The sequence below is a fragment of the Talpa occidentalis genome, unplaced genomic scaffold (genome assembly GCF_014898055.3).
Source record: "Talpa occidentalis isolate TD23 unplaced genomic scaffold, MPIMG_talOcc4v2.1, whole genome shotgun sequence".
NCBI lineage: Eukaryota > Metazoa > Chordata > Mammalia > Eulipotyphla > Talpidae > Talpa > Talpa occidentalis.
In genome coordinates, this window is record NW_026555331.1 from 9,736,533 (window position 1) to 9,764,304 (window position 27,772).

General features: G+C 53.8%; 1 protein-coding gene across 3 annotated transcripts in view; it reads left to right on the forward strand.

The window, feature by feature from the left end:
- The first annotated feature begins 11,693 nt into the window (after positions 1–11,693).
- CYRIB (CYFIP related Rac1 interactor B) overlaps positions 11,694–27,772 on the forward strand; it is a 128,427-nt gene continuing 112,348 nt past the window's right edge. For 2 of the 3 annotated variants that reach the window (XM_037501722.2, XM_054691984.1), the window contains exon 1: positions 11,694–11,748. The gene's annotated coding sequence lies outside the window, so the exon portion shown is untranslated. The remainder of the gene's footprint in view (positions 11,749–27,772) is intronic. The other variant, XM_037501712.2, reaches the window with a different exon arrangement.

Sequence of the window (27,772 nt, forward strand, 5' to 3'; positions counted from 1 at the left end):
AGGGAACTTACTGGTCTGGGGTGACCATACTGAGCTCCTGAGAACCTGCACCCTTGGAAGGGCGCCTTCTGGTCCTGGGGGTCTCTGGGCCCAGGGATGTCGAGTTGTAACTGGAGCTAAAAACTTGCATTATTTTCAGATCCTAGAGCTCAAAAGAAAAAACTTATCTTTCTTTTTGAGATTCGTATTCACAGACATGGTGTACCCGCAGATGACCCAGTCTGAGCAAGAAGAGGTAAGGAACTTTAAGCTGAGAAGTAAGAAAATTTGAGGAACTTTAAGCAACCACAGAGGAGGGGAGATACCCAGGGGCGAGGAGTCCACTGATATTCAAAACTGAGCATCCCCTGTAACTGGCCAATGAACCTCAGCCACATCCACATGTCTTTGTCTTTAGCCAACTCCTCAGCCAATAAAACTTAACCCCTTTGTTCTGCATCTGGTCCCCAAAACTTGCATGACTTCACCCCCTTTCTTAACCAAGGAGGTAGATTTGAGTTATTTCTGCATCCTTGACAATCAACGTGCAATAAATCCTCTTTCTTTTCTCAAAAGCTGGTGTCCTGGCATATCAGCTGCTGTGCTAGCGAGCCCTTGGCTCAGTGTCTTGCCCGAGTGTTTATTAACTACTTACTGCTTACCCTTCGAAGCAAACTATCTTAGTGTGTTTTCTATTTTACAGATGAGGCTACTAGGTCTTAAGGAGTGCAGTTCCCTCTAATAAATGACTACAAACTTAGTGGTTTATGAGCACAGAAAAATACCTTACTGTTCTGGGAGTCAGAAGTCTGAAATCCATGCAATGACAGGGCTCTGTCCTTTCTGGAGGCTTTAGGGGAGAATCCATTTCCTTGACGCTCCGGTTTCTAGAGGTGGCCTACGGTCCGTGGCTCATGGCCCCAACTCCATCTGCAAAGTGTCACTCCAACCTCTGGTTATGGGTCGCATCTCCTTTTTCTTGCTTTCCCCTTTCACTGTCCTCTATAATGACATTGTGATCACGCTGGGTCCTCCCAGATTATCCAGAATCATCTCCCAACTCAAGATCCTTAACTTAGTCACATCTGCAAAGTCCTTTTTGCTATGCAAGGCAACACGTTTTTGGGGGTGTGGTGTGGGGGGCTTTATTCTGTCTATCACAGAGGCTTCGACAACTCTCCCAATGTCACACAGCTAGAGAGTAGGGGTCAGGGGACAGCAGGTGACTTGCCTCCTCACACCACTTGTGACCTGGGAGTTCAGCCTGTTCTCACAACCGGAAGCTCTGTCAGACCAGCTGCAGGCCACAGGGCGGCTCCTGGCTCCGCCCTCGGTAACCTCCCCACCCCACATCCTCAGCTAGGGCATGGTCAGCTCAGGCTGCCGACTGCCTGTAACACACGTGAGACGAGCAGGCAGCGCCCAGGTGCCCAGGGGAGCACAGCCTTCCTCATCAAGACTCCTGGTCCCTCACCCCTCCCAGGTGAGGCAGCTTCTCCTAATGCCCAGAGGCCCATCTTCCTAGACTGACGCCCAGTCCTCCTTCCTGTCTTTCAACAAGCATTAGTGAGCTGCCACAGCACGACAGGCCAGGCCCTGGGGACACAGGATAACTGACACCGTCTGAAACTATGAGGACACTCAGCGCCCGCTCAGCAAAGCCAACACCCAACATACTTGATGAAGCACTTTCCAAGGGCAGGGGGCAGTCTAAATTACAAGTTTTGTTTTTTTTAAAGATTTATTTTTATTAATGCATACAAGAGCTGGGGTGTAGGCCACAGATACAGGGGGTGAGAGGATTCACCAGAGACAGAGTGGGGAACAGAACAGGTGGATCTACTGAAACACACTGCTGAGGGGAGCAGCGGGCGAGACAGGCAAGGTCTACTGCGCCATGTGGGTCAGCTCCCTGGCCAGGGATCGAACTCGTGTTGCAGAGGCTGCAGATAGCTTCATAGTGCCGAGACTTCACCCCTGCGCCCCTCTAAATTATAATGATCCTTTTGGCAACATGTAAGAGGCACAAAAAATATTAATCCACTGACAAAACTCCAACTTTTGGAGAAAAATAGAAGATGTATATACTGCGTTATTATTTTAAGAATACATGTGACTCATTCATTATTTGCCCAATAAAATAATATATGGTCACAAAAAGCAGGACTGTGGAACATACTAAACATGCGATGCTTTGAGACGGGTCACATCCGCAGTCCCATGCTGGTAATGGGACACTAGCAGCTGTCAAAGGAGAGGACCGAACTCAGGTTGGGCAGAGGGCTAAAGAGTGGATCAACGGCTAATTGATGCTCTGCATGTGTCAGCACCAAGGATCATCTCACATACAAGATCTACGCATGGGAAAAATTTCAGAAGAATTTGGGCACCTTGGTTCTGAGGTGAGAAGTACACAGCTGTACCTTTTTCTAAAATATTAGATACGTGTGTATCATAAATTGTGTTCCATGTAAAATACATAATAACCTGGAGCTGACAAGTCTTGGCAGTGCCATTTCCTGGAGGACCTTTGGGGGAGCAGGTAATGATATTTAAGTAACCTAAACCCCAAACCCTACCTATTGTTCACCCCATGGGCACTGAGCTTCCCCACAGGGGCAGATGTCGCCCACAGAAGAATGAACAAAACAATCGCATTAAATGACAGTGGAATATCACACAGTGTTGGTTACTTCTTGGAACAAATTAACAGGTTTTTCAGGGAACCCTCTTCTGACACCTAAGAACTGGTCCGGGTCGTGCTTTGCAGTGAGGAAGGCGGGAACTGGAGAGCTGGGTGGACAGGAGACTCCTTAGATCCCGTGGGGTTAACTCATGCTCTGAATCACTCGGGGAACAGACGAGGCTTGCACGTGGCGACATGAATACATAGTGTTGAGCAGAAAGGAAAGTCACAAAAGGATTCATAGAAAATGAAACCATTTATATGTGAAATGTTAAAAATCTGCATGGTTCCACGCGTTGCTAATGGATAGAGGGTGATTAACTCAAAAGTCTGGGTAGCGTCTGACTCAGAGCAGGGAGAGGAAGCCACAGGCGCCGAGTAGCAGCGCTTCCCCTGGTGCATCGCCCCTTCCAGAAGGGAAGAAGAAAGAGCGGCGGGAGAGAGAAGGAAGACACATCAGCTACAACCATGGCCACTACGTGTGTGGAGAAGGCAGAACTGGAGTGGCCGGAGGGAGGCTACGACGTGGCGAGCTTGGTGACAAGAAGGAAGAGTGTTCCAGAAGGGAGGACGAGGCTCCTGGACAAACCGATGTTCTTCATCTCATCGTGCCAAACCCATTCACAACACCGAAGGAAGGGAACTGGGAGCTCTGCTTTCCTGGACAGAAGCTGTGGTCAGGAGGCCCCTCAGCTCCCCTCAGCCTGCTGGTCCTTTTTTGCCTCCTGTACCCCCACTTTGTGCAATTCCTGCCGGTGGTAGGTGGAAAAGCTCATGGGCTCAGTTAAGCGGGACATCTGCCTGCAACACGCCCGGGCCCAGGAGGCTTCTGTCTCGTGAGTCCTTCTGAGAACCACTCAGGGAGAGTCTGCAGGAGCCGGCGCTGCCCGGGCTCTCGGGAATGGGATGGACAGGACCCCTGGTCTCCTGGTGCTTCCGTACTGTGGGAAGAAACAAAACAATTAAGTAAAATAAATAATATCTGATAAGAGAGGCCGTGGAGACTCTGAAGCAAGCTCACCTGCAGCGCACTGTCCTCTGGAAATCCCGAGCCAACTTAGAGGCCTTATCTTCCTCGGCAAGGCTGACACAAGCTTTCGTCTGTCCGAAATTGGTTTTTGTTTGTTTCAGATTCATGATTTGGAAGAGCAGAGGACTCAGATTCAGACAGCGTCATTTTTCCCAGGGCGAGTCGTTGGACAGAATCGCGTTCCTCTCTGGCCGTCCCACCTGCCCCGGGTGTGACATGGGTGGGCTGGACGTCTCTGCTGATGACGGCCGCTCGTCCCCGCTCCGGCCAGCAGTTTCTCCACGAGGCCTGCGGGGAGGAGCCGTCCCTTCTCTCAGCCGCCGGACACCTTGTCCCAAGAGTCACTTTTGAAACTAGAAGACAAAACATCCAGGCACGATGGTGAGAGCATTTGATCTCGCGCTCTCTTTTAAAGGCATTTTTGTTTCCTTTTAAGGATAAAAGGTACAGAATGAATCCTTCACTCTTCCTTCTAGAAACGCCCCGTGATCTGCTTTCCAGGAAGCCGGTGACTCTGGGTGAGGGGTGGAGACAGAGACGCCTGCTCCGGGGGTGTCCGGCCCCAGGGCCGCGGGAGAAGGGGTAGGGAATGTGAGAGCCCAGCACTGGAAATTCAGGGCAGAGATGCCCTTGGCGACTCAGGCGACCAGAACACAGATCCAGAGACATCTGCTCTTTCCCACAGGCCCCGACCCACAGGTCCCCGAACCCCTGGCATTTCCTAAGTGTTGACAGTGACAATGCGTCTCTTGTCATACCAAGGAGGTAACTTTTGGAAGCTCCTAAGAATGGGGGGCTGGTTGCCTGGTGGCCCAACCATTGATTGGAGGGTTGGAACTTCCAGTGCCCACCCCCCAACCTCAGGGAGGGCAGAGGACTAACGAGTGGATCGATTACCAATGCCAGCGACTTAATCTTGTGACTTAATGAGGTCTCCATAAAAACCCCAAGGATGGTTTTTTGGAGTTCGGGGAGCTTCCAAGTGGGGAAACCAGAGCACTTTGATGTGCCACCATGCTGGCCCCAAGCTCCACCAGGACAGATGCTCCTTTGCTTGGGACCAGGGCCTGTGGATCTTCATTTAGCCATTGAATCATGTCCTTGAATATCCTCAGTGTAAGTCAGTGATCTTGTGAGTAAGGGCATCACCTGTGTTCTATGAGCCACTTTAGCAAATGAATCAAAGCTGAGAAGGGGTCCTGAGAGCTCCCAGCCTGCAGCCAGTCAGTCAGAAGCACAGGTAATGGCCTGGGATTGCAACCGGCATCTGGGGTGGGAGGTGGTCTTGGGACCCCAGCCCTTTTCCTGTGGAACCTGACACTCTCTCCAGGTAGAAGGGGTCAGAATTGAGTTGAATTCACAGGCCCCCTGCTGCTGGCCAAGAGCTGTGTTGCATGGGGAGGCCTACCCACCCACACGCGCGGTGAACTGGGCTCAGAAACCCATTCAAACTCTGTCCATTACGCTTTGGCTTTGCCCTTTTAAAAAAAGAATCTGAGCAAAAATAACTATATTGGTTTGCTCGGCGGCCATAGCAAAGTACCACACTGGGGGTTTAAACAAGAGACATTTATTCTCTCACAGCTCTAGAGGCTGGAAGTCCAAGGTCAAGGTGGCAGCAGGGTAGGATTCTTCCAAGGTCTCTCTTTTACTTGTAGATGGCTATCCCATCACCCCCAAGGGTGACACAGTCCCTCTGTCCATAGTTTCCTCTGCTCATAGGATGCCAGTCATAGGGGATGAGGGTCCCTCCCTAATGACTTCATTTTAACTCAATGATCTCTTTCAAGGTCCTCTCTCCAAATACCATCACCTTCTCGGTTCCTGGGGTTTCCCTCTTCAACATACGGATTTGGTGGGGAAGCAATTCAGCTGTTAACATCGACAAATAATAAAATGACAGAGCTGGTGGTGAGTACCTGGGTGTTTGTTATACTAATCTCTACACTGCTTTGTATGCATGAAATATTTCATAATAAAAAAGTCAGCGTGATGGATTGCAATACCGAGCTCACAGCGGCAACGAAGCAACACCGGCTAGAAGGTGCAGGAATCCGGGACAAATAAAATGGCCACAAGCAGCCTCTGCCTCTAGATCAGGCTCACAGCCCTGGCTGCACATCACCAGTGTCCGAGCAACTTTGAGAACATTCAGAAGTCCGAGCACTACTTAAGATGAGTTAAATCACAACTTTGGCCGGCTCAGATATTGGTAGGGCCCCTTCTCTGCTCCCCTCCACGGCCTCCACCCCTGGAGATTCTCACAGGCACCAGGGCTAAGAAACACTCGATGTCAGTGGTTTGCAAACTTTAGTTGCTCTGGAATCATCTGGAGGGCTTGTTAAAATGAGAGCTGGACCCCACCTCCCAGTTTCTGGGTCTGGATAGTGCTGATGTGTTGCTGTCAGTTCCCAGATTTCCCAGATGACGCTGCTGTTGGCCCAGGGACCCTACTTGAGAACTCTGCTCCAAATGCCTGCACTTTTGCAACCTGCAGGGAGATGAGCAAGGAAAAAAAAAAAAGATTCCAACTTGAAAGCCTGAGGATGGGGCACATACTCACCCCTTCACCCCTTTGCCACAGTCCCCACTGCTCCCTATTGCTCAGTCAGGCAGATTTCTGCACATAAAGGGTGAGAGTCAGCTGAGAAGCTCCACTTATTGACTGAACCAGTCAAACCAGGTGGGTCACTCCCCTCCCCTTCTTTTTTATGACGGGCATCAATTTTTTTCCCATTTCAACATGCTTTTTTTTTTTTTTAAAGCACCTATTGTTTTGGGGACTGTAAGCCTGGGGCCACAATACACATTATGTCTGAGACATAACGTCCCTCTGGAAGGAATGCCAGTGAGGGGGAAACAGCAATTTCTCTCTCACCTGCTCCTTCTTGCGCCCCCTGTATGGGGTTCAGGTTGTGGGTGGTGTTCCAATCTGTGTTTAAACCTATGTGGGATTTAAACGTATAAATGAATAAAGAAGAATATGTGAATAAGAAATGAAGTCAAGCTAGTGTGTATTGTGTGATCGCAATTGTATTAAAATGCATTTTTAAAAGACCGAGAGGTAATACATCAAAAGGCTTAGAAAATATATTTGAGTCTGGAAAGGGAGTTATGGGTGAATTTTGCTTTCTTAAACTTTTTCTCTTGATTTTTCTAATGATGAACATGCAGTACTTCAAACATTAGAAAAAAAATAACTGGTATAAACACCCCCCTTTCCCTGTGTGGATGCACGTGGGCGGAAGTGTACACGTGTGTGTGCACGAACACCTATGCTTGTGGACTGCAGGGACATTTTCTGCTTAGAGAAATGACTCATATTGAAATGAGAGAGTGGTTTTATTTCAGTTGACCAGAGGGGAAATTTCTGCCCCGTATCAGGCAGGACCATTTGATTTCTCAGTAAACATGTCGTTGACACGAGATCGCACCTTCATGTGACTGAGTTTTCTGGACACAAAAGTTGACCCACTCACACAGCCATCCCTCTATACGTAGCCGTTTCACAACAATGTCTCGAAGACCTACACCCTGCATCTGCTCCCCTCACTCAGGTTCACAGAAACCCCTGAGGAGCAATCAGGAGCAGAGCTGGCTCCGCCACATCCGATCCAGCTCCCTGACCCGTCCCATCCCACATGTGGGCTCTTCTACCCACCATGCACTGCGTGTGGGCTTCCCAACTCCATGTGGGGGGCCTGGAGATCCGCTTCCTATAGAAGTTCCTTAGTTTGTGTAGGTCCAAGTCACTAGAATTGAGAGCTGGTTTCTGTAGATCCTGAGACCTTCTCTGACTCATCTTCCCTCATGGACCTGGGCTTTGCAGACTGCATGCCACAGAGTAACGGCAGCAGCCACTTATTCAGCACCTTTTGCTGAAATCCCACCATGCCTTCCCCACCAATCCTATGGTGCACGTGCCACAGCCACTATTTACATTTATGTAACAAAGAACAGGACCTGAGGGCCTCCCCTGGTGGTGCAGCGGTTGAACGCTGGGTTGCAAGGCTGCCCACAGCCTCTGCAGCACCAGTTCGATCCCCGGCCACCGGCGAGGGTCCCACAAAAAACAAACAAACAAACAAAGAACAGGACCTGAGACTTGAGCATTTTCTCCCAGGTGCTGGCCAGGAGGAAGGACTAAGCTCAAACTCAACCTGAGCTTTCCCACTCCATCACGGTTTTTTTTCAGAAACCAAAAGTTATGATGATAATAAAAATAATACCCAACTGCATCATTCACTTTTACTTTCTATTGTTAAAGGATATTTTTTCTAAACTGGCTGCTCCCAGGCATCTCAGCACCCACTTGCTATGATTCTGACCTTCCGGTGAATGTGTGAGCCCTACTGGGAATATTGCGAGGCATTTAAAATACAGTCAAGTTCCTGCTCATCAGCTCCCCTCACCCCGCTCAAGTTTTTCTTTCTTTTTCTTTTTCTTATTCTGGTGACATTCACACAACCTCTCGTCGCCATTTTCAAGTGAACAATTCAGTGGGATTTAGCACAATCACTGCGCTGTGCCGCCCCACCTGGCACAAGTTCCTGTTATCACCCCAAAAGGAAATCTGTGTCCATTAAGCAGTTACCCCCTTCTCCCGTTGTCCCCACCCTGGAAACCATTGCTTCGAGCTTGGGCTTTGAGTCTCCTCACTTAACACTGTGGTGCTGAATGGCCTAAGGTGTGGGGACCCCAACTACCAGTTAAGCAGAATGTCGGCGTTCGCATTTAACTCCGTGGGAGGTGGAGTGTGCTTAACTGCCAAATTCTAACCAGCAAGACAGAAAAATGGAGCCCCCGCATCTCCTGACTTCTACCTTCTGTTACCTTCTCCACCTGACAGCACTCACGCTCGTAACAAAGCAAATGCTCAGCAGGAAAGTGCATATTTTGGAGGGGCTTTCGCACCTGTGATGAAAAGTGCTAGCTACTTTGCTTGAAAGATGTGTGAATTGCGTGTACCATGGAGGACAGGAGTCTAAGACTGAAACTAATTGAGCATGCTGTCTTATAGTTTGGTAAAGCACTAAAAATCCATTATTCACACAGCCCTCTCTACAGCAGGAGAGAGCATTATGATCCCCATTTTACAGATAAGGCAACCAAAGGAGCCAGGGGTTGAATGGCTGGCACAGGGTAGCAGAACTGGACACTGCAGCTAGGCCTTCCAACTCCCGAAACAAGACAAGTTGCCAGGTGTTATGATTGTTTGTGTCGCCTCCAAATTCTTTTGGTGAAACCCAAGCCCCAATGGGATGGTATCAACAGGTCGGGACTTTGGAGGTCATTAGGTCATGTGGGCAGGGCCCTCATGAATGAGATCAGTGACCTTCTAACAGACACCCCAGAGAGTTCCGGGACCCCTCCAGCGTGTGAGGACACAGCAGCCTGTGATCCAGGAAGCGGGCTCTCTCCAGATACCTAATCTGCCAGCACCTTGATCTGGGGCTTTCCCGCCTCCAGGCCATCAAAAGCGAATGTTTGCTGTTTAAGTCCCTGTGCTGTGGTGTCGGTGATAGCAGCCTGAACAGACGGAGACACTAGGCTTCTACCTGCCACGGCAGGGTCGAAACTCCTATGAGATAGAGTAGGTCCGGGCGGAAATGAACTGCTAGAAGTTTCCCCAGGCATTATCCCCAGGCTTCCATTTGCTTGAACTTATCAGATCTGTCAGGACTTGTTTGAATGAGCCAAGATCAGAGGCCAGAGTCATCTTTCCGTCTCATGATAGCCAATGAGTGGACACATCCCTGTGAGTTGAAACCCTCATGTCAGGCACCTCTCAGTTCTGTGAGGCGCAGAGCGAGAGTGATCCAGCCCTCTGCTCGTCCTTGCTTCCTGACCCTCCAATTTCACTCTGTCTTACATTCATGGCAAACTGCAGCCCCCAAGCGTGCCAGAAAGCTCCTTCCCCTTATCAATGATGCGATAACGACAGCGATCTGTCTCCCCATCCATGCGTGCTATTTCATTTACTGCTCTCCAACCTAACGAAGCAATTTCCTATCAATTTCACTTCGAAGATGAGCTACTGAGGCTCAGAGCGGCTAAGTGCGGGTGCTTCGCAGTCAGACAATCTGGGTTCTCGCCCAATTCCACCACCGTCTAATTAGTATGACCGTAGGCAAATTCCTTCTCTCCTGTCTTCAGCGTCGGCTTGCATAACACTCAGCATGATGAACCTGCCTCTATGGGCCATGTGAGAATTACACTGGGTGGGCGCAACAACTGGCACCTGGTTAGTTCTATAACAAGGCTGGGAATTATTAATGCCCACTCTGAAAGTGGCCAAGAAAGACCTAAACTCAGCTCTGACTCCAAATATTTTCTCTGCTTCTCCTCTTGTTCGTAGTTCAATGCCCAGCTGTTTCACCCCTCTGCACCCCACCACTGCAAGGTGGGCATGGCTCCCCTCTTTAGAGAGAGCACTGTCCGGAGAGCATGGTCCCCAGAGCACCGAGGCTACGGCAAGACGCCAGGGGCTTCTTTTTCTTGCTTTGCCAAAATGCCTCTCAAAACTTCCATGCAGGGTTTTCTGATCTCCTGCTGCCTCTCCTGGGCTCCCTCCCTTCCGCGCTGAGTGCACACCTTCCTCTCCTGTTTCCTCTGCACATTGTCATCTGTGCTACATGCCTTTGGTTACTGACCCACATGGTCCCCCATCTCCCCCTCAAGGCCAGAGCCCCATGGGGTTCTGTGTTCTCAGGGCCCCCAGCTCCTAGCACAGGGCCTGGGCAAGAGAAAGGGTGCCGCTGCCTTCGCCTGAGAAATCAACAGGGAGGTCAGCATATTTGGGGACATCTCCATCCCCCCATGGGGAGAGCCGGCAGGGAGGGTGGAAGACACTGAAGGAGTCTGACAGGACTCTTGCTGCCTGGCTAGAGGTCAGTGGAGATCCTTTAAAGAACGTGTCTGCATTCCGGAACAATTTGGCTGCATCTCAGTGACAGGGAGGGCCTGAGGACCGGAGGAGCAGGGCAGAGGGAAGAACAGGGCATCTCAGCGTCCTGGCAAGTGAATGGAGACAAATGCATTCTTTGCCATTGAGGATCTTCAAGGGCTGGGGGGTGGGGTGTGTCGGGCGGTGTCTCCCACAAAACAGAAGCTGGAATTACAAAGTGAGGAGCTTGTTGTCTGGAAATTTCTGTACCAGAGTCCTGGAAGAGCCTCTCAGCGCCCCGAGCGCCCCTGTCTCCTGGCTCTGCTTTCTTTCCCCTCGGAGCACTGATGGGCACCAGACGCAGCAGAGACGGTGTCCGCCCCGCCCCAGGCAGGTATTTTGTCTGGGTTCCCGGCGGCACCGCCTGCCCCCCCAGCCCAGCCCCGGCACCCAGCAGGCCCTCCGTAGGTCTCCGCTGAGGCCTCAGCGCCCGCGGGGCATGCACATCCTCGCCCTGCCCCGCCGCGAGGTGGGCCCGGCAGGGCCCGGCATCACCCCGCGCGCAGGTGAGGGGGCAGCGCCGGCGGCCGCCCCTGGCCCGAGGGTCGGGAGAGCCGGGCCCGGAGGGAGCTGGAGCCCCGCCTGCAGCGCGGCCTCCCCGGCCCTGGCCCCGCCGCTCTCCGCCGCGACCCGGGGAGCGCGCGGAGCCCCCCGCGCCCCCCACGCGGCCGCCCGCCCGCCGCGGCGACGCGCCCAAGGTCACCCCGGCCGGGGCGCGCGCGGGCCGGCGGGCGCCCCGACACCCCCCCCGCCCGGCCCCCCGCGCGGTTTGGGGGTGGGGGCCGGCGGGGGCGGTCCCGGGGCGCCGCGCGCGCTGACGCCGGGCCGCGATGCGGGGGGACGGGGCGCGGGGGGCGGCGTCGCGCGCGTCCTCCTTTTGTGCGAGGCCGCGGCCGCTCGCGAAGGTGAACGGCGCTTCCTCTTCCTCCGGGCGCCGCTTCCTTTTATAGCGATTCTCGCGGCGCCGCCGGGGCCTCCCGCTGCCGCGCGCCGGGGCCGCCCGCGAACCTGCGGCGGTGACGTGACGCCCGCCGCCCCGGAAACTGCGGACCCGCTCGAGGCTCGGCGCCCCGCACCCCGCGCCCCCCTCGCGCTCGCCGCCGCCAGGTACGTGGCCGGGCTCCTGGGCGCCGCCCGGGTGGCTCCTGGGCGCCGGGGGCACGGCGGGGGCGCGGGCGCGGGCGGGGCGCGGGGCGCGCGGGGCCGGGCGCCGCCGCCGAGGAGGGGGTGCCGCGCGGGCGGGCGGGCGGGGCGGCGCGGGGGCGCCGGAGCCTCAGCCGCGGGCGGGCGGGGGACGGGGGTCGCGGGGGGTCGCGGGGGGCGCCGCCCGGATCCACCCGGCCGCGGGGAGCGCGCGGCCGGCGGCGCCCGGGCGAGGGGGCGCGAGGGGGGCTGCGCCCGCCGGCCGCTGGGGCGCCAGGTGAGGGCGCGGGGGTGACCCGGGCGCAGGGCAGCCCCTCGGCCAACTTCCACGGGGGCGCGGAGCCCTGAGGACCTGGAGGGGCCGAACCAAAGCTGCCGGGCCCGGAGACTCCCTCGGGGCGGCCGCCACCCGAGCTGGAGGCGCACCTCCCCGCACCCCGTGTGCGCGCAGCGTCTCCTTCAAAAATGGGAGTTCGGTGGCCGCGGGTGGTGCCCGACCTGCAGCGCCTGCCCGGGCTGTGCGCGCTCGCGGGGGCTCACGCCCGCGGGTCCCGGCCCGGGCCTGGGAGGAAAGCGGAACCCCGAACTTCCCTTGCTGGAAGGTGGTGGGGGGGGGCGGGGGTGCCGCTCTGCTCCCCACCCTGCTGCCTGAGAGGCCGCTGGGGGAGGGGTTGGAGTGGATTTTGCGCCTACCTGTAATTCCCGGCCCTGTCGCCTGCCAATTCCGTGGGGTCCCGGGCAGGTGTTCTGCCCCGCGTGACTCCTGGTGCCGGTCTGTGAAATGGGCCGCCATGTGTTGGGCCTGCAGAAGGGGAAGGCGGGTTTCCTGCCCTGGAGGGGGCGCAGTAGTGGAAAGTGTCATTGACAGGCACCTTGAATTTCTGCACGAGCCCGGCCTAGCCGGGCTGCCAGGGGCCCGCGAGGGCCGTGCACAGATGTGTGTGGCGTGGAAGGTGGATTTTGAGAAGTGAGCGGGTGTGGTTCCACATTTTGGCTTCGTCCTCCTGGCACACCCGTCCCACCATCCCCAGAGAGCCTCCTTTTGCCACCTGGATTCTAGTGAGCCACCCCCTCCCTGAGGGGGATGATCTGGTGAAAATATTGACTTCTGGTAAAAAGGAGCTTAAACTCTGACTTTGAGCCTCTCCCATTCTTGGAAGATTGCTCTGGGTGGAAATAAAAAGGAAGCATCGTTTTGATTGCCACTGCCAGATGCCTGGTGGAGGCGGCTGCCAGACCCACAGCTGGGCCCACTTCCCAGGCCTGGGGGTTCCTGTGGCCGTGGAGGGAGCTGGGTGAGGTGGGTTTCTTCCTTGGCAGGGCCTGCTGTGGTCAGCTGGCCTGAGGATTTTTTCCTGGGGAGGCACATTGTAATTTGCATTTTCTAGATCTTGGTCGACTTTCAGCACAGGCAGGGGCAGAGAGTGTGCTGGAGGAGGCCGGGGTGGGCGCCGGCCCCTGGGGTGCTTGGAAATGCCTTGATGTGAAGGCCGTACTCCCAGCTGCACTTGGGAGATTTTCAAGTAATCTTGCTTGGCCTGACAGACATCCCTTCTTCCTCAGCTCCCAGAGGCCCCTGGGTGTCTCTCTTAAGATGCTTAGCTATGGGGCTTTTTCCCATTTGGAAGACAGGGCAGCCTGAGCTCCTGTTGTTTTCAGAGGCGGTAGCACGCACCTCTCTGCACAGCCAGCTGCAGCCGGAGCCCCTGGAGAGGATTTTTAAGTTGCGGAGCGGCCACGATCGCCTGTGCAGTAGAGATTGGATTCTCTTTTTATGAGGCTCAGCGGACACGCTGGGTGTCTCAGCCCCTCTGCCAGGAAGGGTCAGATGCAGCCTCCTTACCCCAACTTTCCATCTGCAAAGCTCTGGATACGTGGTCCAGGCTTTTTGACAGAAGGAACAAAAGAGTGAGTGGTTCCCCCATTGCTGTGTCTGCATGTGCATCCTGTCTGCACCTCAAGGTCAGCACCCTGTCCTGCAGGCGACCTTGAAATGGGTGATTCCATCCAAGGATTCCCCACGGTGGAATTCCATTCTGGGCCAGCTCTCCCCTCAGGCTGCCGGTCAACAACAGGAGGGCTCCTGAGGACGTGTGTGCCAGGAGGCTGTGGCCTCACGTCAGCATGGCCGCCGTCTCTTTGACTGAGGCGAGCACTGTCTTGTGGCTCCGGCCGTCTCGGACTCCGCCAGTCTTGAGTGAAGCCATCTCCCAGCGAGCACTGTAGAGACAGTGTCTTGTCAGTGGCAAAACCAGATATAAAGCCGTTGGACGTTGGCCGCACACTGACCGTGAGGCCTTAGAAGGGACCACCCACTCGGAATCCTCTTTCCCTTAGTTATAATCAGACAAAATCACCCCCAACCCCCACCCTTTCCTACCTCTCTCGGGGTTCCCAAGTTCATGCCTCATTTCCCCTCTCTCTGCCCATGCTCAGGGCAGAGAGGAAACCAAGTTTCTTCCCCCGTGGAGCCTCAGTGCTGCCCTCTGTCAAATGGGATGAATATATTGTGGCGTTGTCTTGCTCGGTGCGACAGAGTGAGTGACGCCCTTAGCACAGACCCCACAAACGGCGGCCATCATCAGTCATGGCCCTCTTCCCGTGTCCTTTTCCAAGGACAGCTCCTCAAAGGTCAGCACCTTCTCTCTTTTGACAATCGAAGCTTCTTGAGGGAAGTAAATATAGGGGGAGGGCAGGGCGGGCTGATTTCTTGTCATTCTCCTTCCCTTTTCGGGGCAGAAGACACCTGTCCAAGGAAGCGTCCTCGCGATCCCACTTTCCGCCCACCTTCCTTCTCTCTCACGAAGTCAGCTCTTTTGTGCCCGTGACACTCATTTCCTGTCTTCTCAGAACCTTCCATCCACTCCTCTTCTTGCAGCTGAGACTCCGCTTCCCCAGATTCTCGAGTGAACAGCGTGCCCGTGGCTTGGGGGTGCTTTGGGAGGTCAGTCTTTAATGGACTTCGAAAGGGTGATTGGTCTCACCAAGTTGAAAGATAATAACTTCGCTGCCAAGGATGGAGAAGGTGAAGAGTGAGTCCATTTCTGCTTCCAGAGCGAGCTTGAGCCTAGGTTTGAGGGCCCAACGGCCCTGGTTTTCCCGGTGGTTCTGCTGCTTATCAGCTCAGTGACCCGGGGCGAGATGCTTCCTCGTCCTCTGGGCCTCCTTCACCTTTCGAATGCGGAATCATAATCGCCACCCAGGAGGGTTCTTGTGGCACAGACATGCAGTAGGTGCTCAGCCAGTGTCCAGTTGCTTCCCCCCCCCACCCGCAGGACCCTTTCTGTCGCCACCCCAGTGTCTGGAGTGTCCTGACACTCCGCTGACAGCTCCATTTCCCCTTGGGCACCAAGCCCTGCGCTGGCAGCTTCTTCTGAGGTGCAGGTCGGAGCCTCCAGGCCTTCCCAGGTCCAAGGGTGCTCCCTCACGCCCAGGCCTGCACGCTTCCCAGGCCCACTGCCGCCTGTTGCATGTGCTGCCGATGAAGGCAACGCTCTCTGTCCCAGAGCTTGCGGTGTGGAGTGAATTGGGGAGTCACTGAGTTTACGTTCTGTCCTATTGATTTTTCCCTCCTTTCCAAAGCTGCCATCTGCTCCCAGGGAAGGAGACATCATGTTCATAAATTTATAAATAATCGAAGCCCATGAGGAGATTTGTTTAAAGAAGTGTTGCTGCGAATGATTTTTATAAATATTTAAGATAATCTGAAACCATTAGAGGGATGGCAGGGTTTATTAAAAACCTGAAAATGTGTTTTGGAAGGGTTCCTTGTCTTTCCAAGTTGACTGTCGAGAGTAGAGAGAGGGAGGGAGGAGCATTTTGTGTGCACGGACTCCAGGCCCACGAGGGGGCGGCTGGGTAGCCAGTCTGTCTCTGCCGTTGGATGTTGGTAGCTGTGCAGTTGCTCATTTTGGGGGCTGATGGGCGGGGATGAAGAGGGGAGCCACGGAGGACTCCGTGGCCAGGGCCACGGAGGACAGGCCTAGATGTTTTTGAACCTGCCCTGGCTCTGAGAGGGCAGTGGGTGATATGTACTAGGAATCACCCTGAGGTTGCACATTTCAGATGCTGCCTATGAGAATCAGTGGCAGGCTTCTGGAAGGTTCTGAAGGCCAGTCTCCTTTGATTAATGGTGGGGTGCACTTTGGTGAGTCCTGCAAAGGCCTGCTGGTTGGGGGGCTCCTAGGTGGTCAAAGCCAAGGATGTGAGGTGGAGGTGTACCAGAGATGGAGGCATCCTCCCAAATTGGAGCGTGCCCCCAAATCACTCAGGGATTCTGAGTCAGGTCTGAGGTGGGTGGATATTCTGCCTCTCTAACACTTTCCCAGGGGATGCTCTGGTTTGGGGACCACGCTTTGAGTAGGAAGCACTTGGAGGTGCCCGTCCCCTTCATTCACTCGGCTGAACCGACAGTGAGGGTGGAATCAAACTCCTGAGGCAGCCAAGAGCTTGGTTAGCCCTGGAGGCAGATATGTCAAAAATATGAGTAGTGAAACCACGCAGGCCTTCAGCAGCCTGTGGCAAGGGCATGAGAACTCTGGGGTGGCAGAGAAGAGAGCCCTCTTTATCTGTGGGAGATAAAGCCCAGGAGGACCTGGTCCTCTGAACTGTTGAGTGGGGATGGCCACGGGAGGGGGAGGGGAAAGGAAAGGGAAGCAGCGTGTGGCAGGCATGTGACACGTGACTGTGGCCTGGCAGGACTGAACAGGAAGCTCCTACTAAGGGTTTCAGGCCCCAGACGCCCAGTCCTCACTTGAAGCAAATGAAGGAACTGGGACACCAAGGGGGAAGCATCTTGCCCAAGAGGCAGGGTTAGGCCAGGCTTCTGGCTCCCAGGCCCTCCTTTCCCCACAGCGTCCTCTGGATATGTCTTAGCAGCAAGGTTCTGAGGCCCTGCAAGTCCTGGGGGGTCCTGTCCTTCCCCAGCTCAAAAGGCAGGTCTGCCCTTGACTAGCCCTGAGTCCATGGTGTGAAAGAAGGTCCAACATGGGAAAAGCACAGCTTGGGACATGTCAAAGACTGTCTGCCCCCCCCCCCCCCCCGCAGCCTCTGCTCAGCAGGGAAAGGACAGTGGGTGCAGAGGTGTTGAGAATGCAAGAGTCTGGGGTAGCAAGGGAAGAAAAGCTCTCTCCTTTATTCACGTGTTTACCAATGTCCCTTGACCGGCTCTGTCTGTGTTGTTAGTTGAAGTTCTTTGGAATCGAAACCCAGTGCTCACTCAGCAAACACTGTTGCACTGGGAACTGCAGGAGCCCTGGCCTAACCACAGTAGCTGTGCGACCTTGGCACCTCAAGTCACCTTCCTGAGCCAGAACTGTCATGGGTGAAGCCTGACTCGTGACCCCTGCCTCTCAGGTTGTCTGGAGAACTGAATGAGCATGGTGTGTGCATGGTGTGTGCAAACTCCTAGCTTAACCCATCACGGAAACCTTTGTACAAACCCCTTTCGCAAGGATGGTTCTAGGTGGGGAAGAACCAGTTTGAGCAGTGCCCGTTTCAGGCCAGGCTCTCTCCGGGCAGAGATGGGGTTGGAATTTGCTGGAATACGAGGGTTCTGCTTTGGGGTTCTGCTTTAAGAGGGGCCTGGCGGCGTGAGAACCAGGGATCTGGGGTCCCGGCCATCTTGGCTGGCCCTGACCCCTTATCTGTGAAGTCCTTTGTGAATTGCCTCAGCCCCCAGCATCCAGTCCTCGTTTTGTGGCTCAGTATGGCTCTTTGTCTGAAGATGTCAGAAGGTGCCTGGCTTGGGCCTCATGTGCGCACAGCCTCTAGCAGCGGGGCTCTGGGAGGAGCCTGAAGGTCTGGGGAGGCCTTTTTTGCCTGCCTGGGTGCCGGCCTCAGCTTTGCTCAAAACCAGAGTTGAAGTAGAATATAGAAAAGAAGGGGGAAGTGAAACTCGGACCCTGACATCCTCAATTGTCTGCTCTGCTCGCCTGACCTCTGGTTTGGGTGCACAGCTCTGAGCTCGAGGCAACAGCGACCAGTCTGGGTGTGACCAGCCCGGACCCTGCGGGTCAGACGACTCGTGCAGGAGAGCAGTGTGCATTTCCCACTCACTTCTGTCTGGAACTCCAGTCGTTGCAGGGCAACACAATGCCAGCAATCAAGCGAGTACCTCCTGTGTGCTGGACCCCACGACGGGCCCACTGGGGCATGTGGGTCTCACTGCCGGCCCACGTGAGTCCCTAAGGGCCCGAGCAGTGTGGAGAGGGGCAACTTGTGGGTTTGTTATCTTGGGGCTCACCCCAGCCCACCACCCGAGGCCCAGCCTGGTGGCTCAGGGAATTAGAAAAGCGCTCTAAGCAGGGTTGGAGCTAAGATGGAGGGACAGTCGCTGGACAGGAGAGGGCTGGACACAGCAGACAGACTGAAGGGGACAAGGAGGTGGGGAGCGGGGAGCAGGAGATGGGGAGCAGGGAGCATCTCCGGCACTGGCATTCATGGCTCTGGCAGGAGCCTCCCTACAAATGAGGTTCCCTGAGCGTCCCACTATGGGTTTCTAGGATTTGGGGTTTATTTTATTCTTTAGGTCTCCTTTTTAGCAACTTTCCCTTTTTGAGCATGGACGTGTGTTTCTGGCCTGTTTCACCTCTCCCCTTTGCAACTCCTCTGGGAGGCAGGGAATCCTCTCCCCGTGTTACAGGATACCGAGAAAACTCAGAGGCTCCTAAAAGGCAGAGCTGGGATTCAGACGTACCTTGCCAGGTCCCGCGATGGCCTCCTGCCTTCAGTCCCTCATTCCAGTGAACCTCGAACATACCTCGAAACATCTCCCAAGGGCGTTGTCCATCATGGAGTGGACACTAGCAGGGCTCGATGCCCCGAATGCTGCCTGGGAGTGCGAGGACTTCTTAGGTAGGATAGGCCTCTGGCTCCCACCCATGCCAAATGCCAAGAGCCTCCTACTGTGAGCTTGTCTGCCCAGAAGGTGCAGGATTTATAAGTGCTTTTGCAAGGATCTCTTGGGTTAAGTTGAATGCTGAGGTTTTGGGTGAATTCAGAGTGAAACTGACTCCTGCTATGGTTTTGGTGTCATTCTCCACAGTGCTCTGCCTGCGTGTATGGCCTGCACCCCCCAAGAGAAAGATAAGGGGAGAAGGAAGGGTCCTGTGAGTTCGTGCTTTGGGGGAATTGAATTAGAAAGGAGAATGTCAGTGTTTGGATACTGGTCACTGTACACTTGAGGCGGACACAGGATTACCTCTGCTTAATTACCTCTGGATTTATGACTTAACACCATCAAAGTTCAGTATGTGGCTTTTCCAGAATATTCTATGCAGGTGTTCCCTTTTGTCAGTGTTTCTTTCATAACTTGAGTATGCTTCAGCTTCCTGGGTGGGAGTGTCAAGAATCTACACTTTGAACAAGAACTCTCGAGTGATTTCCAGGCAGCGGACCCTGCCACCCCGTCAGGGAGACCCTGACATAGCGTCATCATTTGCCGGTGACCATCTCTGAATCTGGGTGTGCTGGGCTGGGGCGTAAGAGGAACGAACATTGACGGTCCCCTAGTCCCGTCCTTCCCAGCCTTTTCTGGGGGCCATGTCCCACTCAGGAAACGGGATTTGTGAGGCCTGGGTTGGGGGATAGGTGGTACGGAGGGGACTGCCCAGGGCCCCGGCCTGGCCCAGGGTGCTAGGAGCTGGCATCCACTGTCGTGTGACCTTGGCTTAGAATGCAACCTGGGAGGCTCTGGTTCTCGCCCGAGGTGGGAATCTTCAGACAGCCAGTGAGGTGATGAGAATTACCCAGAGTCACATAGGAGGTGGAAAATCATGTGGGCCACTCACTGAAAAGATGAGGCCAGGAAGGTGAAGCCCCTGCTCAGCTGCAGGGCCTGCTCGTGGCCCAGCGAGGAGGACAAGTTCTTTTGAGCAGACAGTCTGTCTTTGGGGGTGTGGGTTCTATAGCCATCGACCCCCACCCCCTCCCTCACCCCTGCCGGTGCTCACCAGGCTGAGAGTTTCCATTTCCCATTCTGATCTGAGTCTGGTACCCAACCAAGGGACACATCCTCAAGACCCCAGGAGGGAAAGCCTTGCAGAGAGAGGGAGGCAGCAGAGCAGGCCCATTTCATGGTGCAAAGGATGCCGGACTACCTCCCGAATTGCCCCTGAAGGAAGTTTGCTTCCACACAGTTCCACGTCTGTGAGGCTGTAACTTGGACTTGAGGTACAAACAGTGGATGTAGGTACCAAGATACAAGGTATCTATCCCCCAGTAGAACCCGCAACAGGCAGAATTCAGTTTTACATATTTTAAGTTTTATGAATGAAAAATAAGTGCTCGACCCACTGGGGGTGGCTGCCTGTGCCAAGTTCAGAGTGACTCTTTGCCCATGGAGATGGAGGAGCGCCTCAGAGAGTTCTGGGGTTCTGATCCAGCTGGGGTGCCTCTCTGTAATCATCCCAGCGCTTCCTGCTTAGGGTGATTTCCTCTGGAGGGGATTGCGGGGTCCAGCTGACCCAGGAATGAGGCCTCCCCCCTAGCCGAGGGAGGCCTGTCAGTTTTCTCAAATAAAAGCAAAGTCTCTTTGGTTATGACAGTTCCTGGAATGAAGACCCGACGGCTGTCATTGGTCGTCACATCTGTGATTGGAGGTGCCATCCTGGAGTTGGTCTGAAAGGGCCTCCTAGGCCCATGGGGGACTCCAGGCTTTGGGGGGCCCCACTCCCCTGAGGCCCTCCTCCTAGTGGAACTGTGCCTTTCCCAAGCAGTATTTCTCAGAGTTTCAGTGGTGCAATGCGGAGGAAGTGTAGATAAAGGCCTTTGCAGACTTCTGACCTGACCCTGCCCCTCCTCAGAAGGAAATGAGTAAACCAGGTGTGACCTCTTCAGTGTCCCCCAGCACCTTCCTCCCCACAGTCATGATGGGGGTGTGGCTGGGAAATGCCTCTCCTTACACACTGGCCTCTGTTTCTAGTCCTTGGACTCTGTAATGAAAGAACAGGAACCCGATGCTTGGGGTCACATCCAACAGCAGTTGTGGCAGGAGGGAGGAGGATTTGATTCCACTTGGGAGCTTATCCTCATTTGCATCGTGGAGCTCCCACGCACCAGAGAGACATGAAAAGCACCTGAGATTGCTCATGCCATTGTGCAGAGACCGGAATGTTCCAGAAGAGCTCTCTCCAGAGAAAACCCAGCAGGTGCCCCTGTCTCACCCTCTGATGCCTGCGGCAGGTATCACTCTGAGGAAGATACCAGTATCCTCTTGCTGCCGGCTGGCCGGGTCCCCCAGAGGCCCTTCTGGGCAGCACACCTGTGGTTGTGCCGCAGCAGTTATGCCAAGGGCCACGAGGATGCTGGTGACCTAGGACCCAGTGGGCCTGCTCCGGGGCCCTCTCCTTAGGAAACTATCAAAAATACAGACAGAGCACTTCCCAAAGATCTCCAGCACGCCTCTTTCCATGATCACAGAGTCTCTGGGTGTATCTTACGTGTCGGGGGCCACTCCACGGGAAGGCCCCGGAGGCCGGGAGAAGGAGTCATGGATGGGGGAAAGGAAGAGGAGGAGATACACCCCAAAGTGGTGGGAGAGGCTGACGGGGTGGGGGGGGGCTCTGTAAGAATGTGGGTTCCTTTCATTTCCTCTGTCGCACCCAGTTTCTGTCACGTGGTTGTGTTATTCCCCTCCGATCTTCTCTCCTCATTACTCTGCTCTTTTTGCCTAAGAAACGGAGAACTCTGTTTCTCAGGAAAGAAAGAAAACTAAACTTTAAATCATTTCATCCAATTACTGAGCTCAGGCTCCAGCACTCCTCAGGCTGAAACACTAACAGGCCTGACAGTGGGCATCTAAGATGATGAGAGAAGGCGAGCAGGCAATGAAGGAATTTTTTTATTGAGAAAACAGTGTACAGAGGCGATCATGTTCGTTTCAGGTGCTCAACATCATGGCCCGCGAGTGATGAGACGATGCAGGGTGAGGTAGCACAGTCAACCCAGACACCCTCTGTTACCAGCAAAACTAGCCTTCAGAATGTGCGCCCCGGACCCACATCACCCACCCAGCAACGCTTGAATCTAACAGCCACCATGAATCAGCCTCTTCTAGGTCTGTGTGGAGGATGTGACTGTGACTGTTGCGCAGGTGTGATCCTCTGGGTGTCAGAGAGAGGTCACGAGATGGCCCTAGAATCACAACACTCTTGGGTGTCAGTTGATGGGGCTAAGGGCTTTTAAAGACACCATGAATTCAATGACTCTTCAAGGCAGAAATTATTTGCAGAGAAAGGTATGATTAGTGACAGCTACTGGTGAATAATAACAGGTGGTTTGGGTTTGGGTGACTTTGTAAGCACCGAGGTGAAAGTGAGTGTGGGTGCTGACAGAGGGGTGCTGCCTGGTTTTTTTTTTTTTAAAGATTTATTTATTTATGCATACAAGAGCTGGGGTGCAGGCCAGAGGTGTGTGGGGGGTGAGAGGATTCACCAGAGACAGAGTGGGGAACAGAACAGGCGGATGCCCTGAGGGGAGCAGCGGGCGAGGCAGGAGAGGTCTGCTGCGCCATGTGGGTAGCTCCGTGGTGAGGAATCGAACTCGTGCTGCAGAGGCTGCCCATAACTTCATAGTGCTGCGTCTTAGCCCCTTGCGCCACCAGGGAGGCCCCCAAACAGGCCTTGGAGGACAGGTCACCTGTGTCCTCCAGCTGCATCTACAGCGGGCGTCCACTGACGTCTGTGGAGCAGAGGGGCTGCCTTTTGGAGCCCTCTGCCTGTGCCCTTGGGTGCAGGGGACACAGAGAAGCACATGTTCTGCTTTCTGGGAAACAGTAAGGAGCAGCCAGGGCCGCCTCAGTGGTGACTGAGCTGTAACTGCTCATGAGGTTGTAGATTTCCAGGCAGTCTCTGTGGCACTTAAAGCGCCGTCTCGGATCTGCGTCTGTCACGCGGATGCTTGTCTTGGCTGGGGCCTGGGGGCTCTCATCCAATCCCAAATTCCTCAGCCATTTTTTAAAGGAAGACTCAGAACATCAAGAGGTGCCCAGGACAGAGGCGCCAAGTCTGTGTTTGATGAATAAGCGTGTGAATGAATTAATGTTCTGCTTTGGGCGGAACGCTGAAATTGGAGTGTTTTTAAAATATGCATTTCAAGCCCCAAGTTTCGTAATTGTGGAGCCAGTTTCTATGTGTTTCTATAATTAGCTAGCAAGGGGGAAGACATTTTATCATCTCAAATTGGCATCTGTTGAGTGGCCAGAAAATCCCTTGTTTCCCCCATTTTCGTCTCCTGCTGGACATCTGGGTGCTCTGCTCCCCAGGCCTCTTCTCAAGGAAGTGGTATGTAAATCAAACAGTGTTGCTGCTTTGGGTGAATGAAGACACGGAGCTGCTGCCGGGCAGCTGGGTCCTGGCTGACCAAGCTGAATCATCCTGCTTCCTCACCCTCGAAGTTTCCAGGGTGACAGGAAGAAAATGAAGGACCAGGGCCCCCGGTGAGCACACAGCTGCGGGGGGAGGTTCCAGCCCGTGGTCATCATCTCATTTCATCCTCACCAACAGCTGGAAAAGAGGGGGTTCAGCTCATCAGATCTTTGCTGGCAGCCCCATTGGGGATGCCAGGGTTCAGGGTTCATTGGGGATGCCTGATGAAGGGTTCAGTCCCAAAGCTGAAGCCAGGGGCAGCTCCTTGACTTTCATCGCCTGGGGTGTGGCCCCTGCAGGCTGTGACCCTGTGTGTCTGTCCATCTGCTCCCACCTCAGGGACCAGGGCCTGAGGGTGATGTCCCCTTCCCCTGCCACGGGGTGTCTCCCCTGGGCTCCCCAGGAGCCTTTTCTAGCTCAGCCCCTGCTCGCCACCCCTCTGCTTCCTCTGTGCCCTGGCCTTCTCCTCCATGTCTTTTGGGAAGACAGCAAGGGACAGCTCCTCTGCTGGAGCGAATCACTGGGCTGACAGGGAGCAGAGGTCTCAGAGTAGCTGCACTGGGGGGAAGTGTTTTGCCAAGTTAGCGGCAAGCTGAGCATGGTCGGAGCAGAATGAGAGATGAGCTTCCTGGCTATGTCTGCTGAGCGTGGACCAAACGCTATGCCCTGAATCTTTAAAAAAAAAGGAGGAGAAGGAAGGAAAAGAAGCAGCCAGAAAGGAGCTTATATGATAGGAAATAAGGCGTAATGATCCCTTAGGCCTGGGGAGTGGCTGTGCTGTGGTCTTGGTCTTCGGCCCCTGCTGCTCCCTGGGATTTAGGTGCACAGGTCAGGCTCCGAGGAGGCCTTGCTCCGGGAGGAGTGTCTGGAGGATGGGTTCACCATTTTGGGGGTAGAAATGGAATCTCAGAGAGCCTGGGAGATTTGCCCAAGGTGGCACAGCTGCTCAGGACCGGAGTTGGCGCGTTTCTTAGTGCTGGTGTTTTTTCAAAAAATTTTTAAAATTTAATTTTCTCATTGCATGATCTTTATTGAGGTCATGTGGTTTGCAGCACTGTAAGTGAGTTAGACATACACCCCTTCAGATGGCTATCACCACCCTGCATCCACACCAGCCCGGCTCTTCTGGACTTTACTGGGCGCCCCAGGCCAGGAGGACACTCAAAGACACACCTGCTGGACGGAAAGACGTTTCCCGAGGCCTCTGCCCTCCTTTATTCTGAAGACTGGCGTTCCCTGTACTCTCAAAATGAGCCTGATTGGGGTTGCACATAAACTGTCTCCCTCTTTGCCTCTGATGAACACCCTATTTTTCACAGTTTAAGAGTTGTTTTGTTGTGTTTTGCCAATTTGTTGCTTTGGTTATTTATGTTCCACCGATGAGTGAAACCATCTGATAGTTGTCTTTCTGACTTATTTCACTTAGCCGTCAATGCACCCATTCTGTCACAAAAGGCGTAGCACCTTCCTTTTTAATAGCTGAGTAGTATTCCACCGTGTATGTATACCATGACTGCTTTACCCTCTCCTCTCTTGGTGGGCATTTATGTTGATTCCATGTCTTGGCTGTTGGGGATAATCCAGCCTCTCCATTTTCTTACCTGTAGAAATGGTCATTTTTAGCAAACACGTCTGGTGTCCTTGCTGTGTGCTGTGTCCCTGCACCAGCTCTGGGTGATCTCTTACTCGGGTCTTGTGCATCTTCAGATGCTAATCACTATGGGGGGTGGTTCAGGATGCTGCACTATACAGAGACTCTGGGGATCCTTCTGCCTCCCACTCCCAATTCCCATCTTGGGTCCAGCAGTTGAAAACCCTGTTCTTCGTGTTTTCTTCCTCCTTTCTGCTTTCTCCTCTACTTCCTACTTCCTCTGCCTCACCCCTGTCTTCTCTTCCTCTTCCATTTTCAACAGGCATGCATTAAACATGACTGTGAACCAGGATGTGGGTTCGGTGGATGAACAGGAGGCAGGCGCTGTTGACAGAGGGTCTGGACAGTGTGAAGGGGTGGGCAAATCGTTGCCCATTAGTAGGCAAAGTGTTAAAGTTATAGAAAACTTTAAGCTTCAGAACACTGACCTATTGTATGTTGCTCAGGGGGTGCTGTCCTAGGCTGTGAAAGTCTGAAGAAACGTGCAACAGTGACAAATTCCACATTCAAGATAGAGCTCACCTCTGGGCTTGAGAGAGACGCAATTTTGTGGGCACCAGGGGACTGCCTTTGTATTACCTTAATTTTACTCCTGAACTTGGGTGGTGAGGGCAAGAGGTGACTTTGTTACTGTTTATGTTTTTGCATCTCAAATCTTGCACACTAACGAAGTTAAAGTAGAGATGCAAGTAAGAGGTTCTTTGGAGACCCTGCCCTGGGAGGGTGTCCAGCCGTGAGGGATATTTCTCGTCTCTCAATTTTGCCAAGTGCCTGGCTCTAGCAGACTCGTGTACGCAAGAGAGATGAATTAAACTTCTGCATGGAGGGACTGGGGAAGGCTTTATAGAGAAGGTGACAGTTTGAAATGAATTTTGAAGGCAGCACTGGGAATAGCATTTCAGGCAGAGGGAACAACAGCATGTGCAAAAGCAGGCAGACTGGCTGGCATTAGGAGCTAGAGGCCTGCTGCCTTTGGAGGCGCCTTTCCACGTGTTCTCTTGATCCTTGGTACTCAGAATGGTTGAGAGCCTGGGTTGGTTTGGAGTTGGCTTGGCCTAGAGCTCACTCTGAAATTAAGTCGGTTTCTAGGGAGTGTTTCTATGTTTTTATTTTTGGTGGCGGAAGGCTCAGCATTGGGACCGTTGGCCCCAGCCCTAGGAGACTGACCGCAGCTTCCAGTGCAGAAAGCTGTGGGTCAGCGCAGACTCTGATGAAGGAGTTGCACCTGCAGAGTGCAGACACCGGCGAGAAAGAGTGAAACCTGGGAAAAAGCAAGGTTGCCTTATCGGACATGGGAAACCACTACCTGCTCCGAAGCGGGAAGAAGCAGGAGGCCCACCTCTCTGCTCGGTGGCGAGGTGATTCAAGATGATTTGCTCTGAAACATGGCCCAGCTGGTGAGGCTCTCAGGGGAGCAATTCCATCAGCGCTTCCTGAAGACCCTGGCTGCTGTCCTGGCTCTCTGGCTCCCCACCTGCTGGGTCTTTAGTTGTGGAAATTTGTTCATCAGCCGTTTCAGGGCTAGCTCTGTGCACCCCCTTTGGTCTTTTCCTGGCAAGGTTCTGGGGGCTTCTCTCCATCTTTGCCACTCACCTTCCAGTTCAGGCCAGACTCTCACCCCTGTTTCAGAAGAGAAGTTCTTCCCTACGCTGGTTCCTCCTGGGGCAGAGGAACAAGGCTGCCGGAAGCTGTCATTGGAGGGACTTTCGCCTTTGGCCAGATGAGGAGACAGAGGCCCCAAGAGTCCAGAGGGCAGTGCGTGTTCTGGAAGGAGGTGGCTTCGCCTTTGACGCTCCATTAGGTGCCTCTTGAATCCCAGCAGAGTGTTCCTCTGAAGGTTGTCCCCAGCTAACCTGAAAGTCCCCAGGATTTTCAAATGCGGTCTTGACAAGCCACGTGATAGCTTGTCCCATAGGGGAAGGGAATACCTCAGCTGTGTGGCCATGCTCTAGCCGGGCAGGAAGAACTTTGCATGATCTCTTGGCAAGACAGTTCTTTCTGCTGAACGGTCTCCATTTTACCCCGGAAGCTCAGGCTCTGTACGCATGCAGGCGTCTGGGCCCCTGGAGCATCTTCTCTGTGAGTTTTGCTTAATCACAGTCGTGGTTGAAATAGCAATTCTCCCTGATTTTATTAGCAAGGCCTTACCTTACCCACATCTCACCTGCTTCCTCATAAACACTTTTTTTGGATCTGTGCTTATACATCCAAGTAAACCAAATCCTTGACTTTTTTTTTTTTTAGATTTATTTATTTATGCATATAAGAGCTGGGGTACAGGCCAGAGGTGCGGGGTGTGAGGGGATTCACCAGAGACAGAGCGGGGAGCAGAACAGGCAGATGAACTGAAATACACTGCTGAGGGGAGCAGCGGGCGAGATGGGAGAGGTCTGCTGTGCCATGTGAGTTGCTCCCTGGCTGGCCTGGGATCGAACTCGTGCTGCAGAGGCTGCAGATTGCTTCATAGTGCTGTGCTTAACCCCTTGTGCCACCAGGGAGGCCCAAACCCTTGACTTTAACTGGGAAGCCAGCAGTGGCCAAAACAGGGCTCTGATATCTCATGTGCTTTCCTTGTACATCAGATTTACAGCAAAGAGTGAAGGCAGGGGTCCCCCAGTAGCTAACAGTGAGTTGGGGGGTAAAGAATTGTGTGTTCTCCCCCTCACGTCAATGGACCAGGTGCCCTGAGTTAGCAAAAGTGCCATTTTGACATTACTTGCAGTGCATTCATTCACTCATTCATTTGTTCATTGGCTCACCAAAGGGACATTGCCTTTTCCTGGCACCATTTCACCCTCAGACCTTAAAAGGCAGTGCTTTTTGCTGGTACTACCCACTGTTTCTCTGCCCGTAGAATAGCACCCCCCACAGGTGCTCACTGTGTGCTTAAGGAATAAAGGAGTACCTGACATTCCATTCTTGGGAATCTACTCCTTTAATTGCAGTCTGCTATCTGCAGGGTATTTACAGA